The 18,591-nt window shown below is 45.0% G+C and overlaps 14 non-coding genes across 14 annotated transcripts; all 14 read right to left on the bottom strand.

Annotated features, from left to right (window-relative positions):
• Positions 1–631: 631 nt before the first annotated feature.
• On the bottom strand, positions 632–822 carry LOC141215540 (U2 spliceosomal RNA). The gene has a single exon (XR_012284603.1). It is a non-coding gene; the product is annotated as a U2 spliceosomal RNA (small nuclear RNA).
• Positions 823–1,942: 1,120 nt separating this feature from the next.
• LOC141215529 (U2 spliceosomal RNA) lies at positions 1,943–2,133 on the bottom strand. The gene has a single exon (XR_012284592.1). It is a non-coding gene; the product is annotated as a U2 spliceosomal RNA (small nuclear RNA).
• A 1,119-nt stretch (positions 2,134–3,252) lies between these two features.
• Positions 3,253–3,443, bottom strand: LOC141215517 (U2 spliceosomal RNA). Its single transcript, XR_012284581.1, has one exon. It is a non-coding gene; the product is annotated as a U2 spliceosomal RNA (small nuclear RNA).
• Positions 3,444–4,561: 1,118 nt separating this feature from the next.
• LOC141216632 (U2 spliceosomal RNA) lies at positions 4,562–4,752 on the bottom strand. Its single transcript, XR_012285657.1, has one exon. It is a non-coding gene; the product is annotated as a U2 spliceosomal RNA (small nuclear RNA).
• Positions 4,753–5,873: 1,121 nt separating this feature from the next.
• On the bottom strand, positions 5,874–6,064 carry LOC141216679 (U2 spliceosomal RNA). The gene has a single exon (XR_012285703.1). It is a non-coding gene; the product is annotated as a U2 spliceosomal RNA (small nuclear RNA).
• Positions 6,065–7,187: 1,123 nt separating this feature from the next.
• Positions 7,188–7,378, bottom strand: LOC141215505 (U2 spliceosomal RNA). The gene has a single exon (XR_012284570.1). It is a non-coding gene; the product is annotated as a U2 spliceosomal RNA (small nuclear RNA).
• A 1,122-nt stretch (positions 7,379–8,500) lies between these two features.
• On the bottom strand, positions 8,501–8,691 carry LOC141216530 (U2 spliceosomal RNA). Its single transcript, XR_012285559.1, has one exon. It is a non-coding gene; the product is annotated as a U2 spliceosomal RNA (small nuclear RNA).
• A 1,118-nt stretch (positions 8,692–9,809) lies between these two features.
• LOC141215494 (U2 spliceosomal RNA) lies at positions 9,810–10,000 on the bottom strand. The gene has a single exon (XR_012284559.1). It is a non-coding gene; the product is annotated as a U2 spliceosomal RNA (small nuclear RNA).
• Positions 10,001–11,120: 1,120 nt separating this feature from the next.
• On the bottom strand, positions 11,121–11,311 carry LOC141215482 (U2 spliceosomal RNA). The gene has a single exon (XR_012284548.1). It is a non-coding gene; the product is annotated as a U2 spliceosomal RNA (small nuclear RNA).
• Positions 11,312–12,432: 1,121 nt separating this feature from the next.
• Positions 12,433–12,623, bottom strand: LOC141215471 (U2 spliceosomal RNA). The gene has a single exon (XR_012284537.1). It is a non-coding gene; the product is annotated as a U2 spliceosomal RNA (small nuclear RNA).
• A 1,120-nt stretch (positions 12,624–13,743) lies between these two features.
• Positions 13,744–13,934, bottom strand: LOC141215460 (U2 spliceosomal RNA). The gene has a single exon (XR_012284526.1). It is a non-coding gene; the product is annotated as a U2 spliceosomal RNA (small nuclear RNA).
• Positions 13,935–15,057: 1,123 nt separating this feature from the next.
• On the bottom strand, positions 15,058–15,248 carry LOC141215448 (U2 spliceosomal RNA). The gene has a single exon (XR_012284515.1). It is a non-coding gene; the product is annotated as a U2 spliceosomal RNA (small nuclear RNA).
• A 1,124-nt stretch (positions 15,249–16,372) lies between these two features.
• LOC141215436 (U2 spliceosomal RNA) lies at positions 16,373–16,563 on the bottom strand. Its single transcript, XR_012284502.1, has one exon. It is a non-coding gene; the product is annotated as a U2 spliceosomal RNA (small nuclear RNA).
• A 1,121-nt stretch (positions 16,564–17,684) lies between these two features.
• LOC141216448 (U2 spliceosomal RNA) lies at positions 17,685–17,875 on the bottom strand. Its single transcript, XR_012285482.1, has one exon. It is a non-coding gene; the product is annotated as a U2 spliceosomal RNA (small nuclear RNA).
• Positions 17,876–18,591: the final 716 nt, after the last annotated feature.

Raw genomic sequence — 18,591 nt, 5'->3', positions numbered from 1 at the left:
GCTCACAGAGACCGCCATAAGCAACAGTTTAAAAGAATGCCACAGACTAATCAACCAAACTTTTTGGGTTGGTTTCTCTTTTATAGTCTGCAGGCATTAAATGAAAGAAGTCAGTGTTCCAGCAGAGGGAGACAACGTTTCAGAAAAGGCATTGTAGCAAACCAAAAAAGAAATTTTAAGCGCAGCAGAGTAACCAGCTCACATACCTGTTAGCTCAGGTGAGTTTAAAAGGCTGCTGTTGATAACAAGGGCATTTGCTAAATAGATGGTGTGTGTGCAACAATATACTGAAAGGTCAATTATATTGTGCAGCTTATCTCACCACCTGTAGTTATTTAGGTGAAAGCTCCAAAATGCTTGCCTAATATGTCTGTTTATCCAAAAGGAAGTATAGAGGGAGAGCTAGATAGATAGCATTGCATTACATTACATTACATGGCAATGCAATGCACAGTTGCTGAAGTTGAACCAAAATGAGCTTGTCATCTGGCTTCTGCAACTTTTAACATGAAAAATCCAATGAGGAGAAGAAAAGCAAAGCCAAAGAGTCCATCCCAAAATCCGACAAACAAGCAAAATGAACAAAAAGCATTGAATTCAATTCTTTCTGATTTTAGAAACTGCATTAAAGAAGGGGTGCACCGGTCCTGGAGATACTGCAATACCAGGTCAATGCGTGGAGTGGACAGAGCAAGCTCTTTTTCCATCTCCCTGTTCTAAAAATCCATTTAATATATGGTCCCCAGATAGGGGACGTATCAGATATTAAACTGATAAGAACAGATACTACACTTGATCTTAGCCAAAAGGCCGAGAAGCGATAACCAGAATTGGTTTCCGACTACGGTGCCACCCAAGGATTCTGAAAAGTCCATTTGTGGAGATGGCCACCTGGACTCCCGTTAAGAAGACATGCTGTCAACCTCTAGATCCCTCACATGCCTGCACTTTTCGGCTTGCTGCTGCTGCAATCCACGCGTTTTAGATCTGCATAACTCCACCTCTTTTAGCACAGTACCCTCAACCCCCGGCTGTTCCCACCCGCCTCAACACCGTTGGAAGGGAGGAGAACCAATTAAGGCGGGGGGGGGGTGGAACGAGCAGCTGTCTACCCTTAGCAGGAGGGTTGCTGATTAATTACCTCTCCTGCTGCTGCTGCTGCTGGCTGTCCAGCAGCAGACTGAAGGTGGCTGCTGCTGTGCGCAGGTATATAAAGGCTCAGAGCCTATTATGACACGCGCAGCCAGCGTTCCATTGCCACATTCCGTCTACTGCAGGCGGGATACCTGGATGGCTGAATGTCACTGAGAAGCTCACAGAGACCGCCATAAGCAACAGTTTAAAAGAATGCCACAGACTAATCAACCAAACTTTTTGGGTTGGTTTCTCTTTTATAGTCTGCAGGCATTAAATGAAAGAAGTCAGTGTTCCAGCAGAGGGAGACAACGTTTCAGAAAAGGCATTGTAGCAAACCAAAAAAGAAATTTTAAGCGCAGCAGAGTAACCAGCTCACATACCTGTTAGCTCAGGTGAGTTTAAAAGGCTGCTGTTGATAACAAGGGCATTTGCTAAATAGATGGTGTGTGTGCAACAATATACTGAAAGGTCAATTATATTGTGCAGCTTATCTCACCACCTGTAGTTATTTAGGTGAAAGCTCCAAAATGCTTGCCTAATATGTCTGTTTATCCAAAAGGAAGTATAGAGGGAGAGCTAGATAGATAGCATTGCATTACATTACATTACATGGCAATGCAATGCACAGTTGCTGAAGTTGAACCAAAATGAGCTTGTCATCTGGCTTCTGCAACTTTTAACATGAAAAATCCAATGAGGAGAAGAAAAGCAAAGCCAAAGAGTCCATCCCAAAATCCGACAAACAAGCAAAATGAACAAAAAGCATTGAATTCAATTCTTTCTGATTTTAGAAACTGCATTAAAGAAGGGGTGCACCGGTCCTGGAGATACTGCAATACCAGGTCAATGCGTGGAGTGGACAGAGCAAGCTCTTTTTCCATCTCCCTGTTCTAAAAATCCATTTAATATATGGTCCCCAGATAGGGGACGTATCAGATATTAAACTGATAAGAACAGATACTACACTTGATCTTAGCCAAAAGGCCGAGAAGCGATAACCAGAATTGGTTTCCGACTACGGTGCCACCCAAGGATTCTGAAAAGTCCATTTGTGGAGATGGCCACCTGGACTCCCGTTAAGAAGACATGCTGTCAACCTCTAGATCCCTCACATGCCTGCACTTTTCGGCTTGCTGCTGCTGCAATCCACGCGTTTTAGATCTGCATAACTCCACCTCTTTTAGCACAGTACCCTCAACCCCCGGCTGTTCCCACCCGCCTCAACACCGTTGGAAGGGAGGAGAACCAATTAAGGCGGGGGGGGGTGGAACGAGCAGCTGTCTTCCCTTAGCAGGAGGGTTGCTGATTAATTACCTCTCCTGCTGCTGCTGCTGCTGGCTGTCCAGCAGCAGACTGAAGGTGGCTGCTGCTGTGCGCAGGTATATAAAGGCTCAGAGCCTATTATGACACGCGCAGCCAGCGTTCCATTGCCACATTCCGTCTACTGCAGGCGGGATACCTGGATGGCTGAATGTCACTGAGAAGCTCACAGAGACCGCCATAAGCAACAGTTTAAAAGAATGCCACAGACTAATCAACCAAACTTTTTGGGTTGGTTTCTCTTTTATAGTCTGCAGGCATTAAATGAAAGAAGTCAGTGTTCCAGCAGAGGGAGACAACGTTTCAGAAAAGGCATTGTAGCAAACCAAAAAAGAAATTTTAAGCGCAGCAGAGTAACCAGCTCACATACCTGTTAGCTCAGGTGAGTTTAAAAGGCTGCTGTTGATAACAAGGGCATTTGCTAAATAGATGGTGTGTGTGCAACAATATACTGAAAGGTCAATTATATTGTGCAGCTTATCTCACCACCTGTAGTTATTTAGGTGAAAGCTCCAAAATGCTTGCCTAATATGTCTGTTTATCCAAAAGGAAGTATAGAGGGAGAGCTAGATAGATAGCATTGCATTACATTACATTACATGGCAATGCAATGCACAGTTGCTGAAGTTGAACCAAAATGAGCTTGTCATCTGGCTTCTGCAACTTTTAACATGAAAAATCCAATGAGGAGAAGAAAAGCAAAGCCAAAGAGTCCATCCCAAAATCCGACAAACAAGCAAAATGAACAAAAAGCATTGAATTCAATTCTTTCTGATTTTAGAAACTGCATTAAAGAAGGGGTGCACCGGTCCTGGAGATACTGCAATACCAGGTCAATGCGTGGAGTGGACAGAGCAAGCTCTTTTTCCATCTCCCTGTTCTAAAAATCCATTTAATATATGGTCCCCAGATAGGGGACGTATCAGATATTAAACTGATAAGAACAGATACTACACTTGATCTTAGCCAAAAGGCCGAGAAGCGATAACCAGAATTGGTTTCCGACTACGGTGCCACCCAAGGATTCTGAAAAGTCCATTTGTGGAGATGGCCACCTGGACTCCCGTTAAGAAGACATGCTGTCAACCTCTAGATCCCTCACATGCCTGCACTTTTCGGCTTGCTGCTGCTGCAATCCACGCGTTTTAGATCTGCATAACTCCACCTCTTTTAGCACAGTACCCTCAACCCCCGGCTGTTCCCACCCGCCTCAACACCGTTGGAAGGGAGGAGAACCAATTAAGGCGGGGGGGGTGGAACGAGCAGCTGTCTACCCTTAGCAGGAGGGTTGCTGATTAATTACCTCTCCTGCTGCTGCTGCTACTGGCTGTCCAGCAGCAGACTGAAGGTGGCTGCTGCTGTGCGCAGGTATATAAAGGCTCAGAGCCTATTATGACACGCGCAGCCAGCGTTCCATTGCCACATTCTGTCTACTGCAGGCAGGATACCTGGATGGCTGAATGTCACTGAGAAGCTCACAGAGACCGCCATAAGCAACAGTTTAAAAGAATGCCACAGACTAATCAACCAAACTTTTTGGGTTGGTTTCTCTTTTATAGTCTGCAGGCATTAAATGAAAGAAGTCAGTGTTCCAGCAGAGGGAGACAACGTTTCAGAAAAGGCATTGTAGCAAACCAAAAAAGAAATTTTAAGCGCAGCAGAGTAACCAGCTCACATACCTGTTAGCTCAGGTGAGTTTAAAAGGCTGCTGTTGATAACAAGGGCATTTGCTAAATAGATGGTGTGTGTGCAACAATATACTGAAAGGTCAATTATATTGTGCAGCTTATCTCACCACCTGTAGTTATTTAGGTGAAAGCTCCAAAATGCTTGCCTAATATGTCTGTTTATCCAAAAGGAAGTATAGAGGGAGAGCTAGATAGATAGCATTGCATTACATTACATTACATGGCAATGCAATGCACAGTTGCTGAAGTTGAACCAAAATGAGCTTGTCATCTGGCTTCTGCAACTTTTAACATGAAAAATCCAATGAGGAGAAGAAAAGCAAAGCCAAAGAGTCCATCCCAAAATCCGACAAACAAGCAAAATGAACAAAAAGCATTGAATTCAATTCTTTCTGATTTTAGAAACTGCATTAAAGAAGGGGTGCACCGGTCCTGGAGATACTGCAATACCAGGTCAATGCGTGGAGCGGACAGAGCAAGCTCTTTTTCCATCTCCCTGTTCTAAAAATCCATTTAATATATGGTCCCCAGATAGTGGACGTATCAGATATTAAACTGATAAGAACAGATACTACACTTGATCTTAGCCAAAAGGCCGAGAAGCGATAACCAGAATTGGTTTCCGACTACGGTGCCACCCAAGGATTCTGAAAAGTCCATTTGTGGAGATGGCCACCTGGACTCCCGTTAAGAAGACATGCTGTCAACCTCTAGATCCCTCACATGCCTGCACTTTTCGGCTTGCTGCTGCTGCAATCCACGCGTTTTAGATCTGCATAACTCCACCTCTTTTAGCACAGTACCCTCAACCCCCGGCTGTTCCCACCCGCCTCAACACCGTTGGAAGGGAGGAGAACCAATTAAGGCGGGGGGGGGGGTGGAACGAGCAGCTGTCTACCCTTAGCAGGAGGGTTGCTGATTAATTACCTCTCCTGCTGCTGCTGCTGCTGGCTGTCCAGCAGCAGACTGAAGGTGGCTGCTGCTGTGCGCAGGTATATAAAGGCTCAGAGCCTATTATGACACGCGCAGCCAGCGTTCCATTGCCACATTCCGTCTACTGCAGGCGGGATACCTGGATGGCTGAATGTCACTGAGAAGCTCACAGAGACCGCCATAAGCAACAGTTTAAAAGAATGCCACAGACTAATCAACCAAACTTTTTGGGTTGGTTTCTCTTTTATAGTCTGCAGGCATTAAATGAAAGAAGTCAGTGTTCCAGCAGAGGGAGACAACGTTTCAGAAAAGGCATTGTAGCAAACCAAAAAAGAAATTTTAAGCGCAGCAGAGTAACCAGCTCACATACCTGTTAGCTCAGGTGAGTGTAAAAGGCTGCTGTTGATAACAAGGGCATTTGCTAAATAGATGGTGTGTGTGCAACAATATACTGAAAGGTCAATTATATTGTGCAGCTTATCTCACCACCTGTAGTTATTTAGGTGAAAGCTCCAAAATGCTTGCCTAATATGTCTGTTTATCCAAAAGGAAGTATAGAGGGAGAGCTAGATAGATAGCATTGCATTACATTACATTACATGGCAATGCAATGCACAGTTGCTGAAGTTGAACCAAAATGAGCTTGTCATCTGGCTTCTGCAACTTTTAACATGAAAAATCCAATGAGGAGAAGAAAAGCAAAGCCAAAGAGTCCATCCCAAAATCCGACAAACAAGCAAAATGAACAAAAAGCATTGAATTCAATTCTTTCTGATTTTAGAAACTGCATTAAAGAAGGGGTGCACCGGTCGTGGAGATACTTCAATACCAGGTCAATGCATGGAGTGGACAGAGCAAGCTCTTTTTCCATCTCCCTGTTCTAAAAATCCATTTAATATATGGTCCCCAGATAGGGGACGTATCAGATATTAAACTGATAAGAACAGATACTACACTTGATCTTAGCCAAAAGGCCGAGAAGCGATAACCAGAATTGGTTTCCGACTACGGTGCCACCCAAGGATTCTGAAAAGTCCATTTGTGGAGATGGCCACCTGGACTCCCGTTAAGAAGACATGCTGTCAACCTCTAGATCCCTCACATGCCTGCACTTTTCGGCTTGCTGCTGCTGCAATCCACGCGTTTTAGATCTGCATAACTCCACCTCTTTTAGCACAGTACCCTCAACCCCCGGCTGTTCCCACCCGCCTCAACACCGTTGGAAGGGAGGAGAACCAATTAAGGCGGGGGGGGGGGGGTGGAACGAGCAGCTGTCTACCCTTAGCAGGAGGGTTGCTGATTAATTACCTCTCCTGCTGCTGCTGCTGCTGGCTGTCCAGCAGCAGACTGAAGGTGGCTGCTGCTGTGCGCAGGTATATAAAGGCTCAGAGCCTATTATGACACGCGCAGCCAGCGTTCCATTGCCACATTCCGTCTACTGCAGGCGGGATACCTGGATGGCTGAATGTCACTGAGAAGCTCACAGAGACCGCCATAAGCAACAGTTTAAAAGAATGCCACAGACTAATCAACCAAACTTTTTGGGTTGGTTTCTCTTTTATAGTCTGCAGGCATTAAATGAAAGAAGTCAGTGTTCCAGCAGAGGGAGACAACGTTTCAGAAAAGGCATTGTAGCAAACCAAAAAAGAAATTTTAAGCGCAGCAGAGTAACCAGCTCACATACCTGTTAGCTCAGGTGAGTTTAAAAGGCTGCTGTTGATAACAAGGGCATTTGCTAAATAGATGGTGTGTGTGCAACAATATACTGAAAGGTCAATTATATTGTGCAGCTTATCTCACCACCTGTAGTTATTTAGGTGAAAGCTCCAAAATGCTTGCCTAATATGTCTGTTTATCCAAAAGGAAGTATAGAGGGAGAGCTAGATAGATAGGATTGCATTACATTACATTACATGGCAATGCAATGCACAGTTGCTGAAGTTGAACCAAAATGAGCTTGTCATCTGGCTTCTGCAACTTTTAACATGAAAAATCCAATGAGGAGAAGAAAAGCAAAGCCAAAGAGTCCATCCCAAAATCCAACAAACAAGCAAAATGAACAAAAAGCATTGAATTCAATTCTTTCTGATTTTAGAAACTGCATTAAAGAAGGGGTGCACCGGTCCTGGAGATACTGCAATACCAGGTCAATGCGTGGAGTGGACAGAGCAAGCTCTTTTTCCATCTCCCTGTTCTAAAAATCCATTTAATATATGGTCCCCAGATAGGGGACGTATCAGATATTAAACTGATAAGAACAGATACTACACTTGATCTTAGCCAAAAGGCCGAGAAGCGATAACCAGAATTGGTTTCCGACTACGGTGCCACCCAAGGATTCTGAAAAGTCCATTTGTGGAGATGGCCACCTGGACTCCCGTTAAGAAGACATGCTGTCAACCTCTAGATCCCTCACATGCCTGCACTTTTCGGCTTGCTGCTGCTGCAATCCACGCGTTTTAGATCTGCATAACTCCACCTCTTTTAGCACAGTACCCTCAACCCCCGGCTGTTCCCACCCGCCTCAACACCGTTGGAAGGGAGGAGAACCAATTAAGGCGGGGGGGGGGGGTGGAACGAGCAGCTGTCTACCCTTAGCAGGAGGGTTGCTGATTAATTACCTCTCCTGCTGCTGCTTCTGCTGGCTGTCCAGCAGCAGACTGAAGGTGGCTGCTGCTGTGCGCAGGTATATAAAGGCTCAGAGCCTATTATGACACGCGCAGCCAGCGTTCCATTGCCACATTCCGTCTACTGCAGGCGGGATACCTGGATGGCTGAATGTCACTGAGAAGCTCACAGAGACCGCCATAAGCAACAGTTTAAAAGAATGCCACAGACTAATCAACCAAACTTTTTGGGTTGGTTTCTCTTTTATAGTCTGCAGGCATTAAATGAAAGAAGTCAGTGTTCCAGCAGAGGGAGACAACGTTTCAGAAAAGGCATTGTAGCAAACCAAAAAAGAAATTTTAAGCGCAGCAGAGTAACCAGCTCACATACCTGTTAGCTCAGGTGAGTTTAAAAGGCTGCTGTTGATAACAAGGGCATTTGCTAAATAGATGGTGTGTGTGCAACAATATACTGAAAGGTCAATTATATTGTGCAGCTTATCTCACCACCTGTAGTTATTTAGGTGAAAGCTCCAAAATGCTTGCCTAATATGTCTGTTTATCCAAAAGGAAGTATAGAGGGAGAGCTAGATAGATAGCATTGCATTACATTACATTACATGGCAATGCAATGCACAGTTGCTGAAGTTGAACCAAAATGAGCTTGTCATCTGGCTTCTGCAACTTTTAACATGAAAAATCCAATGAGGAGAAGAAAAGCAAAGCCAAAGAGTCCATCCCAAAATCCGACAAACAAGCAAAATGAACAAAAAGCATTGAATTCAATTCTTTCTGATTTTAGAAACTGCATTAAAGAAGGGGTGCACCGGTCCTGGAGATACTTCAATACCAGGTCAATGCATGGAGTGGACAGAGCAAGCTCTTTTTCCATCTCCCTGTTCTAAAAATCCATTTAATATATGGTCCCCAGATAGGGGACGTATCAGATATTAAACTGATAAGAACAGATACTACACTTGATCTTAGCCAAAAGGCCGAGAAGCGATAACCAGAATTGGTTTCCGACTACGGTGCCACCCAAGGATTCTGAAAAGTCCATTTGTGGAGATGGCCACCTGGACTCCCGTTAAGAAGACATGCTGTCAACCTCTAGATCCCTCACATGCCTGCACTTTTCGGCTTGCTGCTGCTGCAATCCACGCGTTTTAGATCTGCATAACTCCACCTCTTTTAGCACAGTACCCTCAACCCCCGGCTGTTCCCACCCGCCTCAACACCGTTGGAAGGGAGGAGAACCAATTAAGGCGGGGGGGGTGGAACGAGCAGCTGTCTACCCTTAGCAGGAGGGTTGCTGATTAATTACCTCTCCTGCTGCTGCTGCTGCTGGCTGTCCAGCAGCAGACTGAAGGTGGCTGCTGCTGTGCGCAGGTATATAAAGGCTCAGAGCCTATTATGACACGCGCAGCCAGCGTTCCATTGCCACATTCCGTCTACTGCAGGCGGGATACCTGGATGGCTGAATGTCACTGAGAAGCTCACAGAGACCGCCATAAGCAACAGTTTAAAAGAATGCCACAGACTAATCAACCAAACTTTTTGGGTTGGTTTCTCTTTTATAGTCTGCAGGCATTAAATGAAAGAAGTCAGTGTTCCAGCAGAGGGAGACAACGTTTCAGAAAAGGCATGGTAGCAAACCAAAAAAGAAATTTTAAGCGCAGCAGAGTAACCAGCTCACATACCTGTTAGCTCAGGTGAGTTTAAAAGGCTGCTGTTGATAACAAGGGCATTTGCTAAATAGATGGTGTGTGTGCAACAATATACTGAAAGGTCAATTATATTGTGCAGCTTATCTCACCACCTGTAGTTATTTAGGTGAAAGCTCCAAAATGCTTGCCTAATATGTCTGTTTATCCAAAAGGAAGTATAGAGGGAGAGCTAGATAGATAGGATTGCATTACATTACATTACATGGCAATGCAATGCACAGTTGCTGAAGTTGAACCAAAATGAGCTTGTCATCTGGCTTCTGCAACTTTTAACATGAAAAATCCAATGAGGAGAAGAAAAGCAAAGCCAAAGAGTCCATCCCAAAATCCAACAAACAAGCAAAATGAACAAAAAGCATTGAATTCAATTCTTTCTGATTTTAGAAACTGCATTAAAGAAGGGGTGCACCGGTCCTGGAGATACTGCAATACCAGGTCAATGCGTGGAGTGGACAGAGCAAGCTCTTTTTCCATCTCCCTGTTCTAAAAATCCATTTAATATATGGTCCCCAGATAGGGGACGTATCAGATATTAAACTGATAAGAACAGATACTACACTTGATCTTAGCCAAAAGGCCGAGAAGCGATAACCAGAATTGGTTTCCGACTACGGTGCCACCCAAGGATTCTGAAAAGTCCATTTGTGGAGATGGCCACCTGGACTCCCGTTAAGAAGACATGCTGTCAACCTCTAGATCCCTCACATGCCTGCACTTTTCGGCTTGCTGCTGCTGCAATCCACGCGTTTTAGATCTGCATAACTCCACCTCTTTTAGCACAGTACCCTCAACCCCCGGCTGTTCCCACCCGCCTCAACACCGTTGGAAGGGAGGAGAACCAATTAAGGCGGGGGGGGGGTGGAACGAGCAGCTGTCTACCCTTAGCAGGAGGGTTGCTGATTAATTACCTCTCCTGCTGCTGCTGCTGCTGGCTGTCCAGCAGCAGACTGAAGGTGGCTGCTGCTGTGCGCAGGTATATAAAGGCTCAGAGCCTATTATGACACGCGCAGCCAGCGTTCCATTGCCACATTCCGTCTACTGCAGGCGGGATACCTGGATGGCTGAATGTCACTGAGAAGCTCACAGAGACCGCCATAAGCAACAGTTTAAAAGAATGCCACAGACTAATCAACCAAACTTTTTGGGTTGGTTTCTCTTTTATAGTCTGCAGGCATTAAATGAAAGAAGTCAGTGTTCCAGCAGAGGGAGACAACGTTTCAGAAAAGGCATTGTAGCAAACCAAAAAAGAAATTTTAAGCGCAGCAGAGTAACCAGCTCACATACCTGTTAGCTCAGGTGAGTTTAAAAGGCTGCTGTTGATAACAAGGGCATTTGCTAAATAGATGGTGTGTGTGCAACAATATACTGAAAGGTCAATTATATTGTGCAGCTTATCTCACCACCTGTAGTTATTTAGGTGAAAGCTCCAAAATGCTTGCCTAATATGTCTGTTTATCCAAAAGGAAGTATAGAGGGAGAGCTAGATAGATAGCATTGCATTACATTACATTACATGGCAATGCAATGCACAGTTGCTGAAGTTGAACCAAAATGAGCTTGTCATCTGGCTTCTGCAACTTTTAACATGAAAAATCCAATGAGGAGAAGAAAAGCAAAGCCAAAGAGTCCATCCCAAAATCCGACAAACAAGCAAAATGAACAAAAAGCATTGAATTCAATTCTTTCTGATTTTAGAAACTGCATTAAAGAAGGGGTGCACCGGTCCTGGAGATACTGCAATACCAGGTCAATGCGTGGAGTGGACAGAGCAAGCTCTTTTTCCATCTCCCTGTTCTAAAAATCCATTTAATATATGGTCCCCAGATAGGGGACGTATCAGATATTAAACTGATAAGAACAGATACTACACTTGATCTTAGCCAAAAGGCCGAGAAGCGATAACCAGAATTGGTTTCCGACTACGGTGCCACCCAAGGATTCTGAAAACTCCATTTGTGGAGATGGCCACCTGGACTCCCGTTAAGAAGACATGCTGTCAACCTCTAGATCCCTCACATGCCTGCACTTTTCGGCTTGCTGCTGCTGCAATCCACGCGTTTTAGATCTGCATAACTCCACCTCTTTTAGCACAGTACCCTCAACCCCCGGCTGTTCCCACCCGCCTCAACACCGTTGGAAGGGAGGAGAACCAATTAAGGCGGGGGGGGGGGTGGAACGAGCAGCTGTCTACCCTTAGCAGGAGGGTTGCTGATTAATTACCTCTCCTGCTGCTGCTGCTGCTGGCTGTCCAGCAGCAGACTGAAGGTGGCTGCTGCTGTGCGCAGGTATATAAAGGCTCAGAGCCTATTATGACACGCGCAGCCAGCGTTCCATTGCCACATTCCGTCTACTGCAGGCGGGATACCTGGATGGCTGAATGTCACTGAGAAGCTCACAGAGACCGCCATAAGCAACAGTTTAAAAGAATGCCACAGACTAATCAACCAAACTTTTTGGGTTGGTTTCTCTTTTATAGTCTGCAGGCATTAAATGAAAGAAGTCAGTGTTCCAGCAGAGGGAGACAACGTTTCAGAAAAGGCATTGTAGCAAACCAAAAAAGAAATTTTAAGCGCAGCAGAGTAACCAGCTCACATACCTGTTAGCTCAGGTGAGTTTAAAAGGCTGCTGTTGATAACAAGGGCATTTGCTAAATAGATGGTGTGTGTGCAACAATATACTGAAAGGTCAATTATATTGTGCAGCTTATCTCACCACCTGTAGTTATTTAGGTGAAAGCTCCAAAATGCTTGCCTAATATGTCTGTTTATCCAAAAGGAAGTATAGAGGGAGAGCTAGATAGATAGCATTGCATTACATTACATTACATGGCAATGCAATGCACAGTTGCTGAAGTTGAACCAAAATGAGCTTGTCATCTGGCTTCTGCAACTTTTAACATGAAAAATCCAATGAGGAGAAGAAAAGCAAAGCCAAAGAGTCCATCCCAAAATCCGACAAACAAGCAAAATGAACAAAAAGCATTGAATTCAATTCTTTCTGATTTTAGAAACTGCATTACAGAAGGGGTGCACCGGTCCTGGAGATACTGCAATACCAGGTCAATGCGTGGAGTGGACAGAGCAAGCTCTTTTTCCATCTCCCTGTTCTAAAAATCCATTTAATATATGGTCCCCAGATAGGGGACGTATCAGATATTAAACTGATAAGAACAGATACTACACTTGATCTTAGCCAAAAGGCCGAGAAGCGATAACCAGAATTGGTTTCCGACTACTGTGCCACCCAAGGATTCTGAAAAGTCCATTTGTGGAGATGGCCACCTGGACTCCCGTTAAGAAGACATGCTGTCAACCTCTAGATCCCTCACATACCTGCACTTTTCGGCTTGCTGCTGCTGCAATCCACGCGTTTTAGATCTGCATAACTCCACCTCTTTTAGCACAGTACCCTCAACCCCCGGCTGTTCCCACCCGCCTCAACACCGTTGGAAAGGAGGAGAACCAATTAAGGTGGGGGGGGGGTGGAACGAGCAGCTGTCTACCCTTAGCAGGAGGGTTGCTGATTAATTACCTCTCCTGCTGCTGCTGCTGCTGGCTGTCCAGCAGCAGACTGAAGGTGGCTGCTGCTGTGCGCAGGTATATAAAGGCTCAGAGCCTATTATGACACGCGCAGCCAGCGTTCCATTGCCACATTCCGTCTACTGCAGGCGGGATACCTGGATGGCTGAATGTCACTGAGAAGCTCACAGAGACCGCCATAAGCAACAGTTTAAAAGAATGCCACAGACTAATCAACCAAACTTTTTGGGTTGGTTTCTCTTTTATAGTCTGCAGGCATTAAATGAAAGAAGTCAGTGTTCCAGCAGAGGGAGACAACGTTTCAGAAAAGGCATTGTAGCAAACCAAAAAAGAAATTTTAAGCGCAGCAGAGTAACCAGCTCACATACCTGTTAGCTCAGGTGAGTTTAAAAGGCTGCTGTTGATAACAAGGGCATTTGCTAAATAGATGGTGTGTGTGCAACAATATACTGAAAGGTCAATTATATTGTGCAGCTTATCTCACCACCTGTAGTTATTTAGGTGAAAGCTCCAAAATGCTTGCCTAATATGTCTGTTTATCCAAAAGGAAGTATAGAGGGAGAGCTAGATAGATAGCATTGCATTACATTACATTACATGGCAATGCAATGCACAGTTGCTGAAGTTGAACCAAAATGAGCTTGTCATCTGGCTTCTGCAACTTTTAACATGAAAAATCCAATGAGGAGAAGAAAAGCAAAGCCAAAGAGTCCATCCCAAAATCCGACAAACAAGCAGAATGAACAAAAAGCATTGAATTCAATTCTTTCTGATTTTAGAAACTGCATTAAAGAAGGGGTGCACCGGTCCTGGAGATACTGCAATACCAGGTCAATGCGTGGAGTGGACAGAGCAAGCTCTTTTTCCATCTCCCTGTTCTAAAAATCCATTTAATATATGGTCCCCAGATAGGGGACGTATCAGATATTAAACTGATAAGAACAGATACTACACTTGATCTTAGCCAAAAGGCCGAGAAGCGATAACCAGAATTGGTTTCCGACTACGGTGCCACCCAAGGATTCTGAAAAGTCCATTTGTGGAGATGGCCACCTGGACTCCCGTTAAGAAGACATGCTGTCAACCTCTAGATCCCTCACATACCTGCACTGTTCGGCTTGCTGCTGCTGCAATCCACGCGTTTTAGATCTGCATAACTCCACCTCTTTTAGCACAGTACCCTCAACCCCCGGCTGTTCCCACCCGCCTCAACACCGTTGGAAAGGAGGAGAACCAATTAAGGCGGGGGGGGGGGGGTGGAACGAGCAGCTGTCTACCCTTAGCAGGAGGGTTGCTGATTAATTACCTCTCCTGCTGCTGCTGCTGCTGGCTGTCCAGCAGCAGACTGAAGGTGGCTGCTGCTGTGCGCAGGTATATAAAGGCTCAGAGCCTATTATGACACGCGCAGCCAGCGTTCCATTGCCACATTCCGTCTACTGCAGGCGGGATACCTGGATGGCTGAATGTCACTGAGAAGCTCACAGAGACCGCCATAAGCAACAGTTTAAAAGAATGCCACAGACTAATCAACCAAACTTTTTGGGTTGGTTTCTCTTTTATAGTCTGCAGGCATTAAATGAAAGAAGTCAGTGTTCCAGCAGAGGGAGACAACGTTTCAGAAAAGGCATTGTAGCAAACCAAAAAAGAAATTTTAAGCGCAGCAGAGTAACCAGCTCACATACCTGTTAGCTCAGGTGAGTTTAAAAGGCTGCTGTTGATAACAAGGGCATTTGCTAAATAGATGGTGTGTGTGCAACAATATACTGAAAGGTCAATTATATTGTGCAGCTTATCTCACCACCTGTAGTTATTTAGGTGAAAGCTCCAAAATGCTTGCCTAATATGTCTGTTTATCCAAAAGGAAGTATAGAGGGAGAGCTAGATAGATAGCATTGCATTACATTACATTACATGGCAATGCAATGCACAGTTGCTGAAGTTGAACCAAAATGAGCTTGTCATCTGGCTTCTGCAACTTTTAACATGAAAAATCCAATGAGGAGAAGAAAAGCAAAGCCAAAGAGTCCATCCCAAAATCCGACAAACAAGCAGAATGAACAAAAAGCATTGAATTCAATTCTTTCTGATTTTAGAAACTGCATTAAAGAAGGGGTGCACCGGTCCTGGAGATACTGCAATACCAGGTCAATGCGTGGAGTGGACAGAGCAAGCTCTTTTTCCATCTCCCTGTTCTAAAAATCCATTTAATATATGGTCCCCAGATAGGGGACGTATCAGATATTAAACTGATAAGAACAGATACTACACTTGATCTTAGCCAAAAGGCCGAGAAGCGATAACCAGAATTGGTTTCCGACTACGGTGCCACCCAAGGATTCTGAAAAGTCCATTTGTGGAGATGGCCACCTGGACTCCCGTTAAGAAGACATGCTGTCAACCTCTAGATCCCTCACATACCTGCACTTTTCAGCTTGCTGCTGCTGCAATCCACGCGTTTTAGATCTGCATAACTCCACCTCTTTTAGCACAGTACCCTCAACCCCCGGCTGTTCCCACCCGCCTCAACACCGTTGGAAAGGAGGAGAACCAATTAAGGCGGGGGGGGAGGGGGTGGAACGAGCAGCTGTCTACCCTTAGCAGGAGGGTTGCTGATTAATTACCTCTCCTGCTGCTGCTGCTGCTGGCTGTCCAGCAGCAGACTGAAGGTGGCTGCTGCTGTGCGCAGGTATATAAAGGCTCAGAGCCTATTATGACACGCGCAGCCAGCGTTCCATTGCCACATTCCGTCTACTGCAGGCGGGATACCTGGATGGCTGAATGTCACTGAGAAGCTCACAGAGACCGCCATAAGCAACAGTTTAAAAGAATGCCACAGACTAATCAACCAAACTTTTTGGGTTGGTTTCTCTTTTATAGTCTGCAGGCATTAAATGAAAGAAGTCAGTGTTCCAGCAGAGGGAGACAACGTTTCAGAAAAGGCATTGTAGCAAACCAAAAAAGAAATTTTAAGCGCAGCAGAGTAACCAGCTCACATACCTGTTAGCTCAGGTGAGTTTAAAAGGCTGCTGTTGATAACAAGGGCATTTGCTAAATAGATGGTGTGTGTGCAACAATATACTGAAAGGTCAATTATATTGTGCAGCTTATCTCACCACCTGTAGTTATTTAGGTGAAAGCTCCAAAATGCTTGCCTAATATGTCTGTTTATCCAAAAGGAAGTATAGAGGGAGAGCTAGATAGATAGCATTGCATTACATTACATTACATGGCAATGCAATGCACAGTTGCTGAAGTTGAACCAAAATGAGCTTGTCATCTGGCTTCTGCAACTTTTAACATGAAAAATCCAATGAGGAGAAGAAAAGCAAAGCCAAAGAGTCCATCCCAAAATCCGACAAACAAGCAAAATGAACAAAAAGCATTGAATTCAATTCTTTCTGATTTTAGAAACTGCATTAAAGAAGGGGTGCACCGGTCCTGGAGATACTGCAATACCAGGTCAATGCGTGGAGTGGACAGAGCAAGCTCTTTTTCCATCTCCCTGTTCTAAAAATCCATTTAATATATGGTCCCCAGATAGGGGACGTATCAGATATTAAACTGATAAGAACAGATACTACACTTGATCTTAGCCAAAAGGCCGAGAAGCGATAACCAGAATTGGTTTCCGACTACGGTGCCACCCAAGGATTCTGAAAAGTCCATTTGTGGAGATGGCCACCTGGACTCCCGTTAAGAAGACATGCTGTCAACCTCTAGATCCCTCACATGCCTGCACTTTTCGGCTTGCTGCTGCTGCAATCCACGCGTTTTAGATCTGCATAACTCCACCTCTTTTAGCACAGTACCCTCAACCCCCGGCTGTTCCCACCCGCCTCAACACCGTTGGAAGGGAGGAGAACCAATTAAGGCGGGGGAGGGGGTGGAACGAGCAGCTGTCTACCCTTAGCAGGAGGGTTGCTGATTAATTACCTCTCCTGCTGCTGCTGCTGCTGGCTGTCCAGCAGCAGACTGAAGGTGGCTGCTGCTGTGCGCAGGTATATAAAGGCTCAGAGCCTATTATGACACGCGCAGCCAGCGTTCCATTGCCACATTCCGTCTACTGCAGGCGGGATACCTGGATGGCTGAATGTCACTGAGAAGCTCACAGAGACCGCCATAAGCAACAGTTTAAAAGAATGCCACAGACTAATCAACCAAACTTTTTGGGTTGGTTTCTCTTTTATAGTCTGCAGGCATTAAATGAAAGAAGTCAGTGTTCCAGCAGAGGGAGACAACGTTTCAGAAAAGGCATTGTAGCAAACCAAAAAAGAAATTTTAAGCGCAGCAGAGTAACCAGCTCACATACCTGTTAGCTCAGGTGAGTTTAAAAGGCTGCTGTTGATAACAAGGGCATTTGCTAAATAGATGGTGTGTGTGCAACAATATACTGAAAGGTCAATTATATTGTGCAGCTTATCTCACCACCTGTAGTTATTTAGGTGAAAGCTCCAAAATGCTTGCCTAATATGTCTGTTTATCCAAAAGGAAGTATAGAGGGAGAGCTAGATAGATAGCATTGCATTACATTACATTACATGGCAATGCAATGCACAGTTGCTGAAGTTGAACCAAAATGAGCTTGTCATCTGGCTTCTGCAACTTTTAACATGAAAAATCCAATGAGGAGAAGAAAAGCAAAGCCAAAGAGTCCATCCCAAAATCCGACAAACAAGCAAAATGAACAAAAAGCATTGAATTCAATTCTTTCTGATTTTAGAAACTGCATTAAAGAAGGGGTGCACCGGTCCTGGAGATACTGCAATACCAGGTCAATGCGTGGAGTGGACAGAGCAAGCTCTTTTTCCATCTCCCTGTTCTTAAAATCCATTTAATATATGGTCCCCAGATAGGGGACGTATCAGATATTAAACTGATAAGAACAGATACTACACTTGATCTTAGCCAAAAGGCCGAGAAGCGATAACCAGAATTGGTTTCCGACTACGGTGCCACCCAAGGATTCTGAAAAGTCCATTTGTGGAGATGGCCACCTGGACTCCCGTTAAGAAGACATGCTGTCAACCTCTAGATCCCTCACATGCCTGCACTTTTCGGCTTGCTGCTGCTGCAATCCACGCGTTTTAGATCTGCATAACTCCACCTCTTTTAGCACAGTACCCTCAACCCCCGGCTGTTCCCACCCGCCTCAACACCGTTGGAAGGGAGGAGAACCAATTAAGGCGGGGGGGGTGGAACGAGCAGCTGTCTACCCTTAGCAGGAGGGTTGCTGATTAATTACCTCTCCTGCTGCTGCTGCTGCTGGCTGTCCAGCAGCAGACTGAAGGTGGCTGCTGCTGTGCGCAGGTATATAAAGGCTCAGAGCCTATTATGACACGCGCAGCCAGCGTTCCATTGCCACATTCCGTCTACTGCAGGCGGGATACCTGGATGGCTGAATGTCACTGAGAAGCTCACAGAGACCGCCATAAGCAACAGTTTAAAAGAATGCCACAGACTAATCAACCAAACTTTTTGGGTTGGTTTCTCTTTTATAGTCTGCAGGCATTAAATGAAAGAAGTCAGTGTTCCAGCAGAGGGAGACAACGTTTCAGAAAAGGCATTGTAGCAAACCAAAAAAGAAATTTTAAGCGCAGCAGAGTAACCAGCTCACATACCTGTTAGCTCAGGTGAGTTTAAA

Source organism: Phyllobates terribilis, unplaced genomic scaffold, assembly GCF_046119375.1.
Source record: "Phyllobates terribilis strain yellow unplaced genomic scaffold, ASM4611937v1 Scaffold_236__1_contigs__length_3049075, whole genome shotgun sequence".
NCBI classification, from domain to species: Eukaryota; Metazoa; Chordata; class Amphibia; order Anura; family Dendrobatidae; genus Phyllobates; species Phyllobates terribilis.
Note: the sequence above shows the minus strand (reverse complement) of the source record. Positions and strands in the feature narration are given on the sequence as shown.